The following is a 16,762-nucleotide window of genomic DNA, read 5'->3' as shown; positions in this document are numbered from 1 at the left end:
AGTTTGCCGCAGTTTACTTCAGCAGCTTGATCCCGAGTTCCAGGTGTTTTTCGTCCACTTTGTGAGAAAAATTTAACTCTTGTTGTGAGTGTGTTTTCAGCTCCCTTTATCTCTTAGAACTCTCTTAGTTTAATTTATTTTGTTCCATATTCTAACCTCCCCCTTCCTTTGTGGTTCCGTCAGGGTTGTGTGTGTGTGTGTGTTTGGGTCCTAGTGTGTGTGGTTTTACCTTCTAGTATGTCTGAGGCCCCAAAGTTGGTGTTTTCTAAGTGCACCGAGTGTGGCCATAAGCTGTCCCCAGCGGATGGCCACACTCAGTGTGTGTTGTGCCTTGAGGTTGAGCACCTGTCCTCTGGTTGTACCATCTGTGCAGCATTCAACCCCAGGGCACTCAAGGACTGGAGGTCTAAGCTGATTCTGGCGGGTCTTCTGCCCCCAGACTTGGCTTCTACCTCCGGTCCTCCTGTGGCTCCTGCTGCGGCTGCCACTCCTGCTTCCCTCCCCCCGGCCGGGACTCAACCTCCCGCCTTAGGCCCGGAGGAGAGGGAGGCTAGGAAAGAAAGGAGGATGGAGAAGCACCACAAGCGGCGGGCCGAGGCCTCCGCTTCGGACCCCCGGCTCAGCGGTCTTCTCCCTCCAGGACTTCTGGGTCTCCTCCTTCTCGGATCCGGTCTCTGTGCTTTTCGCCGGGTCCTGAGGAGGAGGAGACCCGGTCTCCGTCGAGGTCATCGAGGCGACACTCCCACCCCACCACGGTGGCCTCGTTGAGATCTACCCGAAGTCTCACTGATGCTGATTTGGACTGGAGGATGAGAAGATTCCTCCAGGCCCAACTGCAGATGGGAGTGCTCCTGCCTTCCCCCCCCTCCGGGGAGGAGCTCGACCCCCTTCTTTGCCCCGATAGCTCCTTCTCCGTTACGTTTCCCGGGTTCGGATTCTTCGGAGCCAGGCAGCCTTGGAGCCGGGGGTGTGTCGGCGCCGATAGTCTCGGGTACTTTGGCGCCGACACTTCCCTCGAGTCTGTCTGGTCCATTTTCTTCGGATCCGAGCTCTCGGAGCCAAGGGCTGAGCTTCGGATCCGGTGGTATCGGTATGTCTTCGGCTCCGTCCAGGTCGGAGCATGCTGGTCTGTCGGATCCGTTTGCTTCAGCACCGGCTCCGATCCGTCCGGCGGATCCGAGCGAGGGTCTGCTTTCGGATCCCAGAGAGAGCAGCTCTCCCTTGGCATTCGACGTGGTGGAGAGGGCTCTGTCTAGGGATTCCAGGCCCCTGGCCCTTGCCACGACTCCACCCTGCACTCCTTCTCTGTTGGGTCCGACTTCCATCACCTGGCCCCAGGGACAGCCTGCTTTGATGTCCCAGGTAGTTCCATTGGAACAAGACGTTGCTGGTGAGACCTCCTCGGACAGTCCCCCCGAGGAGGTTCCTCACAAGCGAAGGTGCAAGAGGAGGCACCTGGACTCCCCCGAGTCCTTGACTGAGGACACGGATTTGGAGGAAGGGGAAGGCTCCCCAAGATCACCCCCCGAAGATGTTTCATTTGGTGACATCATGGAGATGCTCAGAATAAGGGGGGGGTGCCCCAAAGCCTACCTCAGATGAATCCGTGTTCCTGGAGACATTTGAAGCAGGCCCGTCTACCTCTTGGGTGTCCCCTCCGGCCGAACCCCTGGTAGACTTGATTACTACCAGGGCGTGGAAGGAGCCGGACACTGTAGAGCCAGTCCCCAAGCGACTGGACAAGATTCTTAGCCCACCCTCTGACAAATTCCACTGGAGCAAGGGTCCCCCTGTAGATGCCATGTTGGTGGCGGCGGCCACCAAGAGCGAACTTGCTCAGGAGAGTCCCTCGGTTTATCCCCCGAGCAAGGAGTCTCGGTCGATGGACCACTTAGGGAAGTGGGTGTTTAGTTCGGCTACCTTCTCTGTGAGGTCGCTGAACTACATGGCACATGTGCTCCGACTGCAGCCGGACCTTATCCAAGTGTACGCTGCGTCGCCCCCCAAGTCCATGTCGGTGGAGGACAAACAGTTGCACTCCACCCGGATGGCCACTCTACATTCCATATCTAACACCTCTATGTGGCTACTGTCTCATGCCACGGAAGGAGCCGCTAGAGCCAGCGGGAGCGGGCCTCGTCTTGAGACGTCAGGCCTGGCTCTGGCACTGTGATTTCACGGAACCATTTAAGGCGTCTTTCGCTAATGCCCCTTTTGATGGTTCTGCCCTCTTCGGCAAAACCTTGCGAGATACCTTGGTCCAGAGCGAAAAGGACGGGAAGACGTCTGTCGTCGGAGTCCGCTTCTCTGCTCCCCAGAGGTCCTTCTCTAAGAACCAAAAGGGACAGAAGAAGATGTGGTTCCGGAAGTCGCAACAGTCCCGTCCCGCTCTGGACTCCCAGCCCTTCCACGGCAGAGGAGGGCAGGGTGGACGCCACCCGAGAGGCAGAGGGGGCCCACAGAACTTTGGATCCAGAGAACCCTTCTCGGACCAACCCACGCAACACCCCTGAGGGGTTGCCCGACTGCTCCACTCTGGAGGCAGTCGGGGGGCGTTTCTCGAAGCACCCAGCAGCTTGGGAGTACATCACGACAGACCGCTGGGAGCTTTGCATCATATCCAGAGGATATCAGATTCCCTTTTCTAATTACCCACGCAGTCCCAGATACCTCCCCAATGTCCCACCTGATCAGAGGGAGGCCGCAGCAATGGAAATCCAACATTTGCTGGGAAAAAAAAGCCATCCAACACGTCCCCCCAGACCAGTGCGGGTCCGGGTTTTACTCCAGGTTCTTCTTGGTGCCAAAAAAGACAGGGGACTTAAGACCAAGCCTCGATCTCTCTTCCCTGAATCTGTCAGTAACCAAAGAGAATTTCCGCATGGTCTCTCTTCAATCCATTCTCCCAAATCAAATCTAAAGACCCCCTCACCCTGTGCCCATACAGCAACTCAAAGGGTGAAAAGCCTATCGATTCCTGAGGTACCTCTCTGTATGCAAATGGTAAGTGAGGCAAATATTTGTATTAGTACCTTTTAAACTGGTCTGCAAATACCATAGTCTTTAATGTAGACTTTATCCTCTCCACATGACCATTAGTGTGAGGATGGTAGGAGGTGTTCTTTAGATGCTTCACCCCACAATGGTTCCACAGACAAGCCAGCAGGTCTGACAAAAAGTTGGCACCACAGTCAGTCAGTATCTCCCTTGGAGAACCTACCCTGCTGAACATTTCTGACAAAGCATTTGCCACTTTCTCTGCCTCAGTGGAGTACAGAGCCACTGCATATGGGATCTAGTAGCATAATCTGCCACCACTAGGATATGCTACTTCCTTGTAGAACTTGGAGTACTCCGAGGCCCCACAATATCCATAATTACCCTCTGAAGTGGCTCTTCAGTCCTAGGAAAGGCATCAATGGTGCTTTGATCTTGTCTCCTGCCTTGCTTACCTTTTGACACTGCTTACAGGGCCTTCAGTGCCCTGTTACATCCTTTGCAATCCCAGGCCAATAAATGTTTTGCATAATGCATCTCTTAGTACATTATATGTGCTTATGACCTGCAAAAGGAATATCTTGGGCTGTGGCTAGAAGTGCCAGATGGTATGTTCTGGGCACTACCAAGTGTTGGTATTACCTCACTCTAGCCTTCCTCTGGGGTCCACTCTTTGTATAGTAACCATGTGTTCCAGTGTACTGACTCCCGCTTTCTTTGACCATAAGATGCCTCCTGAGCTACCTCTTTCAAGCCTCTTAATGCTTAGCCAGTCTCAGCTGTCTCTCTGCAACCTTTCCCAGTGGTTATATTAGAAGCTCTGTCTGTTTCTCAGCAGTGATACAAATTTGGTGGTAGTTTGGCACGTCTGTGTGTCCCAGGCAATTTACTACTAGCATTCTGTCATTTAAACTTATTGGCTCCCTCATCTTTTGTTCCTCCCCTTGCTTCAATGGACATTTGTATGCTACATGGCCCCTCTGAATTCATTTAAAACATCTAATCCCTGATCCTGAGCATGTGGTTGAACTAGTGGCTTCCCCTGCTACTAGTGAACTCTGTTGGAGTAGTTTAGGTTACCCCCTATGGGTTCCCTTATATCCATGTTCATAGATGTGTACGAGCTTAATGGTTCTGGGGCCTTTATAAGCCTAGCCCATAGGATTGTCCTGGCATTGTGCCACCCGACCTTAGTTCCCAGTGCCTCTGTCGAGCAAAGCCACTGGAGTGATCCCTGGGGTGAATTTTCTATTTCCCATCCACTCATCAAGATTTCTCTTGAAGAGGGCCAGTGAGGTGCTCTGCTTGACATGCATGGGAAGTCATTCCATAGCATGGACAGTCTCTGGGTTATGAACCTGTCCCTCCAGCATCTTCTGTTGAGTGTGGTAATGAGGTTGAGGTCTCCGGAGCGTGTGGTGTGGAGGGATTGGGATTCATTTTAGATGTAGCATTTCTAACAGAGCTGGGTCAGACATGGCTTTGTAAGTCAAGCAGAGATTACCTCTAAGGCGATTTGAGACAGAGAATAGTTGGAGTTTTTTTAGTTTGTCCATATAGGACAAATGTTTAACGCCTAGGATCATCTTTGTGAGGTACTTTTGTGGCCTCTGCAGTTGTTGCAGGTGTTTAGTGAGGTACATGCCAAATGGGGCATTGTACTCAATGACTGGCCTTATGAGGGAAGAGTAGAGGGAGACAATGACCTCTTTCTTCCTGGGTGCAAAACCCTTAGTATTGAGATGTGCCACATAGAAGGACTTTCTAACCACAGTGGCAATGTGGTGGTCAGAAGAAAGGTTCCTGTTAACCTGTGTTCCCAGATCTCTTATAATGCCTTCTGTGTTCAGTGGATTGCCGTCAGTGTGGTAATTCATGGGAACTGGGTTTTTCCCAAAAGGGATGACGACACATTTTTTGGCATTGTGCTTAAGGCCATGGTTCTGGCACCAGTCGTTGGTCTCAGTGAGGCCTTTCTGTAGGATGTCAACATCACTCAGGTAGTTAATAATAGCTCCCAACTTGCAATCATCTGCAAACTTTGTCAGCCAGAGTCCCTTCATATTGGCCTGGACTTCAGAGAAGTAGATACTAAACAGGAGAGGACCCAGGACCGAACCCTGTGGGACTCCACTCATGACTGGTCGGCAGTCTTACTTGGAGTCAGCTACTTTCACACTGTGGGTTCTACCTGTGAGCCAGTTTGCAAACCACCTAGTGATGTAGGGGTTGATGCCTAGCTTAGTGAGTTTTTCTATGATTCCTGAGTGGGGAATGATATCAAAGGCCTTGGCCAGATCAAGGTAGGTTGTATGAACCACCTTGCCTTTTTCCACAGCTCTGGTGACTGACTCAAAGAAGTTGTCCAAGTTGAGCAGGCATGATCTACCCTTCACAAAACCAAATTGTGTGGGATCCAGAGTTTGGAGATTCCCTGTATCCTTATTTATTAGGTCCATGATGATGATGATGATGCGTTCTATAGCTTTACATATCAGACTCGTTAGGCTAATGGGGTGATAGTTCCCAGGGTCTGTAGTTGCTCCTCCTTTGTGGAGAGGGATGACTGTAGCAGTGCACCATTTGGTAGGGACAGAGCCGAAGGTGAGGCTGTGATTGAACAGGGCACACAGGTGATGTGCCATTTCACTCTGTAGTTCATGTAGAACACAGCCTGGGATATTGTCAGGTCCCATAGAAACTGTATTCTTGGCCTTGGACAGTTCTTTTTTAACCTGTGCAGCAGTAGTACTTGGTGCCTGGCAATCTACTGGTATTGTGATTGGTCCCTTGGGGGGGGGGGTGGTAAAGTTGGCACTGAATCTTTTGGCTCTATATAGGTGGTACCATTGTGCCGTAGCTCAGAGCAAATCTGGGTATTGCCATGGAGATTATTTACGTAACTATAGAAGGCCCTGTGGTTGTCTTTACTATCTGCAGCAATTCCGTTTTTATAGCTAGCTTTGGAGGATTTGATGAGGGATGTCAACTTTTTGTTGAGGCTGATAAGGGAGTTTTTCCAGTCTTGGGACTTCACCTTATTCCACATTAGTTTCCTCCTTCTGTTGTAGAGTTTGTTTATGGCAGGGGACCACCAGATTGGCTTCCTTTTTTTGGAAGAGAGAGTCTTGGTTCTGTTGGGTATGGCGAGATCCATGCATTTGTGTATGTGTTCGTACAATGCATTGGTGTATGATTTAGCGGTCATACAACTGATCTCTATTTGCATGGGTGCTGTGAAGTTAGCCACCTCTGGTTTTAGGAGCCCAAAGTTAGCTTTGGAGAAGTTTTTCATGGTGGCTACCTTTGCGGGGGTGGGTGGGGGTGTGTGGATTTCCAAGGTGATTAGTTTGTGGTCGGATCTAACCAGGGAGGAGTTGACTATTGGTGTAGAACAGTGGTCGCCCATGTTAATAATGACCAGGTCAAGGATGTTGCTACCTCTAATTGGGGTAAGAACTAGCTGGTCCAGGGCTTTGGAATTAATGAAATCCAGGAAACATTGGGCAAGTGTATTGGTACATGAGTAAGTTCCCAGTTAATGGACGTATAGTTAAAGTTGCCCAGTATGAGAGTGTTAGGTTGGACCCTAATATTCTCCAGGGTGCTTAGGAATGTGGAGTGTGAGTCTTGGGACATGGTTGGGGACCTATAGCAGGCTATGGCCTGAATCGCTGTCTTACCCAATGTTAGCTGCACCTGAAGTATCCCAGATGCCTTATGTTGGGCTACTAGTCTGCAGGTTTGCGCATTCTTCATGAATATGGAAACACCCCCGCCTTTGGAGCTTCGGTCCAAGTTCTGGGGCTGAAAGATGTGGAATGAGTTGTAGCCTGGTAGTGCAGGGGTGCTTTCTGCTGCCTTGAACCAGCTCTCTGTTATGGCACAAATGTCGGTGTTCTCCATTTTAAGGAGTGCTTTGAGCGAGTGCATTTTGAGATTTAGACCTCTAGCGTTGAGGAGCATGTGCATTTGTATGTAGCTGTTACAGTGGTAATTTGGTCTTTGGAACACTTCCTAAAAAAGGCACTATAGGGGTGGCAAGAGCCTTGGCCAGTATCCGGAAGCCCAGGGGTGTTAGATGCAGGGCATCGCTGGCAAAGCATTGAGGTCTGTCAATCATGTCATCCCAGGCAGACAGATACTGGATCCCCTTAGAATGACACCAGAAACTTAGTTGTTGAAATCAGTAATTTTCTGCTTGTATTCTGGTATCATTCTGGGTAATGGTAGGCTGCTACTCAGGGCTAGGGTCATACCCGCCTGGGCTACATGGTCTTGGAGATCCTCCATGTCTCTTTTCATGTAGTTCAGGGAGGTACGTCTCAAGTCATTCACACCCACATATACAATGACTGACAATATTTGTACTGTTGTTTGGGACTGAGTGAGGTGGCAAGTGTATGCAGATCCTGGTGCCTGAGAGGCAGCTGACTTTAGTGAGTGGGACATCATTGTGCCTCATTATCAAGTCACCTATGACTAGTGCATTGGGCATGCTGTTTAGCACTGGGTATCCCTTTCTTATGTAGTGGTGCCCTGCTTGCCAAGTAGAGATCCCCTTTTCTCCCCAACTCATTTGCAGAGTTACATTCTGCCAATCAAATCCTTGTGTCCTCAGGCAAAGTGCTGAGAGCTTGTTCCCTCACCAAAAGGTCTGCCAGTCTTTCATAAGTAATGACCTAACACCCACTCTCCCACCTGTTAAAGTACTTAAATCAGCAATGTAATGACATACATGTTCATCAGCCTTGCGTCTATTTTCATGAAATGTTTTTCTGTACATTTCAGGACTTAATTTGAAACAATCGAGCAGACATTGTTTTACACTATTGTAATTCAAACAGTCAGTATCAGACAGTTTAGCAATTGCATTAACAGCTCTACCATGGAGTAAGGGGGTCAGGAACCATACCCAGAGCTTTTGGTCAACATTATACTGTATACATACCCTCTCAGATATATAAATAAAACTGTCAAACCCATCTTCCTCCCTGTACTGAGGAAATGAGGAAAACGTTTTCTAACCTTTATGGCTTCTGGGTTTCAGTCATTCCCTTCCCCATTACCTCCATGACCCTGTGGAAAGTTTAGAAGCTCCTTTTCATCAGCTTCCATCTCCAAACACCTGGTCTCCAGTTCATGCTGATGCTGCTTTTCCCTCTCCGTCGTCTCAGCCTCCAAACATTGCAGTTCATGCTGACGCTCTTTCTCCATTTCTTTAGCCTCCAGTTTGAGTCTTTTAACTCCATACAGATTTTTAAGTCCTCTGAGGAAAAGGTGAACTTTCTTGTCTCTGAAGGCTGCATATCCCCAATGTCAAACTGGATATCCTCCGAGCTGCTGGTCTGCTCTGCGGATGCAATTAAGACCAAGAATCATTGCTTCCTTAGGTTGGCATGCTCCAGTCCTTTGCCTTCCCACACCTTGGCCACCTGGCTCCTTGTCAGCTTGCTATAGTCCTCTGCTGACATCTTTGTTTGCTGTCCCTGACTAAACTCACTAAAAATGAATAAAACTATTGTGAAAATGAAACTGTGTAGGTTTACCTTATGGCTGTTGAGAATGCACACCTTGGTGACAACTACCCACAGGCTACTAAAGCTCAATTAAAATCCCACCCTGCTGTCACCAATATGTGATGACCCTGCTGTCACCAATATGTGATGAGCCCTCTTTTACTTGCGGCAGTAGCTAAGGAGTCTCAATCCTCACCACTGTCTCCACACGATTTTATTTTATTTTTTATTATTTTATTTTTATTTGCAGTTGGTTTACCAGGATAGTCCATTGGGCCAAAGAACCCATTTTCAATGGAGTCCTGTGGAGAAAAGCTCCAAAAAACAATTAGCAAGGTTACAATAAGGTATTTAGTATCAATTATACAATTCCTATGGACTTGGAAATACAGTAGACTAGTGTGCAAACATATACAACTATTACAGTCTTGTAATTGCTGAAAATTTACAATATAGAAACTGAGAGGCTTGTACTAGTTAGGGTAGGTTACACTGGAGATATCTTTCATACATTCAGGATGAGTAGCTTAATACAATCAAGAGAAAGGTATATGAGCTGACATAGAACTTTACAATATAGAAACAGAGAATCTTTTCCATCAGAGGGTATATTTACACTTAGGTACCTTTACATGTTCAGAAAAAGCTAATACAAGCAAGAGCGAGATCTGTGAGTTTAGGAGAGTAAGTAAAAATTCCCATTATGAAAAGGGGAGGAGAAGTGGAAATTCTCAGTAAGAGGAGATTATGTTGGGTGGGAGCAGGAGCATTCCCACTGGGAAATTAGGTGTGAATGAAGGGATTTTTTGAATGAGAAGTGGTTTGTGATGGTACGAATGGATGGGGGTAAGGAGTTCCAGAGTCGAGCAAGACTCTAGGATAAAAGATTTTTTCCAGGGGGACGAATTGGTTTATACAGTTCAATTAAGTTTTGGTTGTTAAATCTTAGAATTCTATAAGGGAGGTGCATTTTGAAGGTAGAGGAAAGGGATGGGCAGAGGGAGGGATTGAAAATGAGTTTGTGTGCTAGAGTCAGTTGGATGTAGGTTAGGTGGTTGGGTAGTTCTAACAATTTTAGTTTATGGAGAGACAAACAGTGGTGTGAGGAGGACTTATGGGAGGTAGCAAACTTGGCAATTTTGTTATAGTAAGAGTAGAGTTGTGTTTTGAGTGAAGATTGTAGGTTAGTTAGAAGTGGGGCTCCATAGAGGAGGGATGGGATGAGAATTGTGGTAGTTAGGGTGAGTTTGGTAGAGGGTGTAAGATAACGATTCTGTCTGTAGAGCATGCCGAATTTTGGTGGGGTTTTTTTATATTTAGTTGAAGATGGGAATTGAATTTAAGCTGACTATCAATTTGGACCCCAATTAATTTGGCCTCTGATACCAGTTCTAGGGGTGTATTGTTATGACTAGTAATAGTGAAATTACTTGGATTGAAAAAGGTAGCTTTAGAGGGGGTGAATAGCACTACTTTGGTTTTGGAGGCATTGAGTACAAGGTGATTTGTTTTCATCCATTGTTCGGTGGTTGAGAATGCATCTTGAATAAGCTTTAGCAGTGAGAGGATGGAGGTAGCAGAGCAGATAATAGTTGAATCATCTGCGTATTGGATAATTTTAGTTGAAGGGATAGAGTTGTGGAAATTGTTTATGAATATATTGAAAAGCAGGGGACCCAGTATAGATCCTTGGGGAACACTGGTTGGGGTGTTGATGAAAGGGGTGGTGGCTTTTTTCCATCACACTGCCTGATATCTATTGGATAAGTAGCTAGTGAACCAGTTCAGAGAAGACGGTGACAAGTTAAGCTTGGAGAGTTTAGTTAGTAATAAATTGTGGGAGATGGTATCAAAGGCTTTAGAGAGGTCAAGGAGGGTAGAGACAATGTGTCCTGTGTCCCGGGCTTTGTTCACAGCTTCCATGAAGGAGAGTAGGGCGGTCATAGTACTGTGTCTTGGTCTGAAACCATGTTGTGTTGGAGTTGGTAGGTTATTGTCTAAGAGGTATGGTAGGAGTTGTAGGTGAATACACTTTTCTAAAATTTTAGAGATAAGAGATAGAATAGCGATGGGATGGAAATTGGTAATATTGTTATTGCTGCCTCCTTCGTGCAATGGGACAACAAAAGCCTTTTTCCAGATTTGGGGTACCGAGCTTTCTTGAATGGAGTGGTTGATTAAAATGCTGATGGGGTAGGCAATGGCTTCAGCAGCTATACTGAGGTAGTAGGAAGGGATGGTTATCAGGGGCATTAGAGCATGGTTTTAGTTTTTGCAGTAGTTGGGGGGGGGAGAATTTGAGAATGTTGATGATGGAGTGGAGATAGGGGGATGAGCAGAGATGAGGAGTGAAAAATTGGTAGGGTAGGATTGGGGTGTAGTGGGGGTGTGGTGGGGTTTGAAGATGAAAAGGATGGGGTTAGTTTGGAGATAGAATCAATGAAGAAGGTGTTGAATTGAGTGGCCAAGTCTATGTCAGGAGTGTTAGGGTCTGGGCTCGGGTTATCTGGTTTGTTGGGATTAAGGAGGTTAGAGATGCATTTCCAAAATTTTTGAGGGTTTGTTTTGTTGTTGTTTTGGATTATGGAGAAGTAATTTTGTCTATCAGAGATAAGTGTTTTTACTTTGTTTCTGAGTGTTTTGTATTCATTATGGGCTAGGGAAGTCCTATGTTTCTGATATGATGACCATGCCTCATCTCTAAGGCGCATAGTGACTAGTGTGTTTTTTGTTAGCCAAGGGGCAGTTTTGATGTCCTTCAAGGATGCATCTGCAGTCCTTACAAATGGGTTGTCCTGTCGTCAGGCAGCCCTTCGGTCGGCCGGATTCCAAAGTCTGGGTCTGGCCTCGGCTGATGTTGCACTTCACCCGACGTCATAGCTGCAGTTCTTCGGGTATAAAGGTATCAGCCGACGCCATTTTCCTCAGTCTTTCTTGCCGCGTGGCGCCCGAAGCAGAAGCTGTTCGCAAGTGCCGGTCGGTCAGAACCAGAGATTACTACTACCGAAGACTTCTAAAAGCTAAGTACCCCGTTGGGGACTCTTTCTTGCCTCAGCCGATGTCAGAAAAAGTGAATAACTGTTTAACTTGTGGGAAACAAATACCTCATAAAGATTTCCACTCTTACTGCCTACCTTGTTTAGGCCCAGACCACGACGTAGCAGCTTGTCTAGCCTGTGCTTCTTTCAACCGACGGACGCTTAGACGTCGGTCGGAATTTGCTGAGGAGTTTTTCGGCTCCGCTTTTGCTTACATTATGCCGTCAGAAACTCCGACTACGCAAATAACTAAAAAGCGCAAGGAAAAGGACAGACACTCGCGGTTCCGCGGTTTCGGCCGAAACCACGGTTAAGCCAACTGCGAGTGTCTCGGTTTCGGCTGAAACCGAGTCCACGGTTCTTCCTTCGGCCGAAAGCTTACCTCCTACCGAGGCCTCATCCAGCATGGCTGAATCTGCTACTGAAATCCCACCTGCTCTTGCAGGTTCACAGGATTTATCTGATACTATTCCTTTAGATATTTCTACTCCTGCACGTGGAGCTGCTAGGCCCCCTGCATCCATGTCGATTAAGGCTTTTGCCAGGGCTAAAGCAGCAAAATCTACCAAAACTGTGCCTGCTAAGACCCCCTCTCACAGGCCTAGCTCTAGTTCTCAAATGCTTAGTCTAGCAGAGGATCTCATTTCTTTGATCAGGGATCCCAACCCCACCCAGACAGGGTCTCTCACCCACCTCCAGAGAAGAGGCCTAGAGCAGAGCCCCTGAGCCAGTTTCTTCAGATGACTCCTCTGATGATTCAGATAATACAAATCCTCCAGAGGGCCCTTTTTCTCCTTATGAGGACTCTGATGCAGAAGAGTCCATTCCTTCTGCCTCTCCGCCTGAGGAATTTTCTTTTGGGGAAACCTTGCATGCTATGAGGGAACAATTTCAATGGCAGGGCCAGGATTTTTCAGACTCTAGGAAAAGGCTTAGAACTTTTTTGCATTTGCCACAGCATAGGCCTTTAGCCATTCCACCAGTACTTACTGTTGTGGATGATGCATTTAATGATGCTTGTACTGCTCCTGATTTTCTTCCTCCGGCCCCTGCTAAGCCTGACAGGTACTACAGGGTTCCGGACACACATTATCATTTGTATAAGGCTCCTTTTGCAGATCCTGAAACTATCTCCCAGGGACCCAAGGCTGTAGCAGCTACCTCTGCCAAAACCCCTCCCTCTGAAAGGGAATCTAGGGCCTTAGAGAGATGGGGTAAAAAAGTTTACACTTCTGCTACTCTTTCAGCTAGGGCCTTAAACTGTCAATTCCACATGATTCAGTATCAGGAATTTATGTTAGATCAGTTAACTAAAAAACTGTCCTCGGATGAACCATTAGACAAAAAATCTGTTCAGGAAATGGTACATAGCATTCAGCAGGTCAGTAATCATTCCTTAAAATGCGGCTATGATGCACTGGAGGCTTCTTTTAGATCAGCTATGACTGGTACAGTGATCAGAAGACATGCATGGTTAAAAGAGCAGTCCTTACCAGACCATGTTAAATCAAAGCTCCTAGATGCTCCTATGGATAAGCTCAATTTGTTTGGCTCCCCGGCACAGCAGGTGCTGAAGAAGGTAGAAGAGAAAGCAAAATCTGTCCAGACAGTCAAGGATTTCTTGCAGGTCCAGCCGCCAAGGTTTAGTAGGAACTGGCCTTCCAAGAATTGGTCCTTTCCAGACACCTCCAGAGCCCAGAGAGGCAGGAATAGGCGCTCAAGAGGCAGGGGTCAATCCAGAGGTGCCTACAGGGGACGTCAATGGCAGGCTAACAACCAGCGAGGTACTGCCACAGATCCAGCCACCACCACTTCCACAGGACAATCACAGTGACTTGGCTCTGGCACCGCCTACCAGGGAACAACTAGAAGCACCCTTAGGCGGAAAGCTAGCCTTATTTTCAGTAAACTGGCACTATATCACAGGAGACAAATGGATTTTACAGACAATAGACCAAGGTTACAGGTTTCACTTCCATACTCTACCAAGGAAGAGAGGAATGCCAAACCTACCTCCAAATCAGAAAACAGAAGCTCTACAACAAATAAATCACTTACTAAGAATGAGAGCTATAGAAAGGGTACCGACTATGGAACAGGGGCAAGGATTTTACTCCAGACTCTTCCTGGTACCAAGAAAAGAAAACCAATGGAGACCTATTCTAGACCTGTCCGCTCTAAACACATACCTCATTGTTCCAAAATTCAAAATGCTGACCCTACAGCAGCTTCTTCCCATGCTGGGCAAGGAGTCTTGGCTGGTAACTCTAGATCTCAAGGAGGCATACCTGCACGTCCCCATACGACCAAATTGCAGAAGATACCTCAGATTTCTTGCAGGATCAGAGCATTATCAATTCTCAGCATTGCCCTTTGGCTTATCTACTGCCCAGAGTATTCACGAAATGCCTGGCATCAGTAATGGCTCATTGCAGGCTTCAGGAATTCAAATTTACCCTTACCTGGACGACTGCCTGTTACAAGCGGACAACAAAAACAAATTAACAAAAGATTTGAAAAAGGTCATTTATCTCCTGCAAGCCCTGGGATACACAGTCAATATAAAAAAGTCAAGGCTGATACCATCCCAAAGGATAACCTTCTTGGGTGCAGAGCTGGACACATCAAACCAAATGGCATTCCTAACAGCAGAAAAACAGAAGCAGCTCCCTCTCTACTTCATGGCATTAACAAAGCAGAACCAGCTAACAGCAAGAAAAGTCCTGCAAGCCCTGGGTTACATGGCATCCTGCATAATATTGATTCCACATGCCAGACTACATATGAGAAAGTTACAGTGGTACCTAAGGAATTTATGGTCTCAGCACAAGCACAGCCTAGAAGCCCGAATTCCAATAATTCCATGCCTGAAGCAAGAATTCCAATGGTGGGCTCAGGCCTGTCAATCGAACAAAGGACTGCCCTTCCACAGACCTCAACCAAGCCAGACCATCACAACGGACGCCTCAGACCTCGGTTGGGGGGCACACACGTTGGACAAGTGCATACAAGGCTTATGGACTCAAGACCAGCTGCACCTACACATAAATCAAAAGGAGATGCTGGCAGTAAAACTGGCAATTCAGACATTCAGACCATTTCTTCAACAGGGTCAATTGCTGATAAGGACGGACAACACCACAGTTATGTGGTACATCAACAAACAGGGAGGCACGCATTCATACCCTCTATGCCGGATGGCAGTGGACCTCTGGAATGTGGCCCTGAGCTTCAACATTCAGTTACAAGCAATATTTGTACCAGGAAAAGAAAATATACTGGCAGACATCCTAAGCAGAACTACCACGGATGCCCACGAATGGATGCTGCATCCAGACATCTTCAAAACCATTACAGGGAAATGGGGACTACCAGAAATAGACTTATTTGCATCCCCACACAACCACCAATTGAAAACATTCTGCACGAGGGCATACCACCCACTTGCTTGGAAGGTGGACTCCCCTATCTTTCAGTTGGAAAAACCTGACAGCATATGCATTCCCACCTCTTCCTTTGATGCACAAGGTGCTATTGAAGATCAAAGAAGACCGCCCAAGGATCATCCTGATAGCTCCAGACTGGCCGAGGCAGCATTGGTACCCATTACTGAGGAGTATGTCTCGGGAACAAATATGGCCTCTGCCCCTAGTTCCCTTGCTGTTAACACAGAACAACTTCAAAACCCTGCATCCAAACCTAAAAACACTGCAGCTGGCTGCCTGGAACATTGCATAAGACAAAATAACCCAGATTTATCTCAAAGGGTTAAAGACATTATCTTGGAGGCTCGCAGACCCTCAACAAGAAAAAATTATTCAGCAAAATGGAAAAGATACCTCATTTGGAGTGCAGCAAAAGGAGAAAATGTGGCACTGGTAAACATAGCTAACATCCTGGAATACTTGGCAGAGCTCTTCCACAATGGCCTGTCCTATTCTTCCATTAAGATTCATGCATCAGCTATTTCAGCAGAATACAACATGGACCTCCAGTCTTCTCACATCCTCTGCTCAGGCAGTTTCTGAGAGGAATTCAAATGTAAAGCCACCTAGGAAGCCACCATTGCCCGCATGGGACTTGAACTTTGTGTTAGAAAAGTTGACACTACCTCCTTTCGAGCCAGCAGCAACAGCAGAATTACAGTACTTATCATGGAAAACTGCTTTCCTGCTTGCAGTCACTTCAGCAAGAAGGGTTTCTGAACTACAGGCATTAATGGCAGTACAGCCCTTCCTTATCTTCCATCAAGATAGAGTGTCCATGAGAACTAATCCTACTTTTATGCCAAAGGTGGTCTCCAGGGTATCTTTAAACCAAGCTATCCACCTGCCTACATTCTTTCCCAACCCACAGAACAAGGGAGAAAGACTGTTACATACCTTGGATGTACATAGACAATTGTGTTACTACCTGGACAGGACCAAGAGCAATAGAAAAACTGACCAGCTACTGGTAGCATATGCAACAGGAATGGAAGGAAAAGCAATTTCAAAACAGACAATCTCTAAGTGGATAGGAAATTGCATTAGATTTTGTTACTCACCATGGGAAGAAAACTCCAGAAAACATCAGACCTCACTCTACAAGAGCTACAGCCACTACCACAGCTTTTTTACGAGGAGTGGCTACCAAAGACATTTTAGAGGCTGCTACTTGGAGCTCCGTGCATACATTTGCCAAGCATTATAATCTACCTTATACTCCAGATCCCGAGCAGGTTTTGCCACTGCTGTTTTGCAAGGGATCTTAACTACACCATAATCTTATTACTCCTCCTCCCCCAGTTTGGCTATGGTATTCTACCCATTTGTAAGGACTGCAGATGCATCCTTGAAGGACATAGTACAGTTTTGTACCTACCATAAATGTAGATGTCCGAGAGGCATGCATCTGCAGTCAGGATTACCCACCCTCCTTGCCCTCTGGGGTACTCCTAGGGTATTTGCCCATCTTGTAGCTAGCTGGGGGAATCTATTATGGTGTATTTGTTTGTATATATGTACATACATGCTTATTTTTTGTTTGCTCTCTACTATTTGGAACCATTTGCATTTATCCAAATTTAGCCTTCCTAGAGGGTACCTGGCACCTGGGGCAAGAAACACTGAGGAAAATGGTGTCAGCTGATACCTTTATACCCGAAGAACTGCAGCTATGACGTCGGGTGAAGTGCGACATCAGCCGAGGCCAGACCCAGACTTTGGA

At 47.0% G+C, this 16,762-nt stretch overlaps 1 protein-coding gene across 3 annotated transcripts in view; it reads left to right on the top strand.

Moving 5' to 3' along the window:
- Positions 1–16,762, top strand: part of CHD2 (chromodomain helicase DNA binding protein 2) — a 3,702,317-nt gene that overhangs the window by 3,123,341 nt on the left and 562,214 nt on the right. The gene's annotated exons all lie outside the window — the stretch shown is intronic.

Source organism: Protopterus annectens, chromosome 7.part0 (assembly GCF_019279795.1).
Source record: "Protopterus annectens isolate FY-2018-M chromosome 7.part0, PAN1.0, whole genome shotgun sequence".
Classification (NCBI taxonomy): domain Eukaryota; kingdom Metazoa; phylum Chordata; order Ceratodontiformes; family Protopteridae; genus Protopterus; species Protopterus annectens.
The sequence above is the reverse complement of the archived record's forward strand: the minus strand, read 5'-3'. Positions and strand labels throughout refer to the sequence as shown.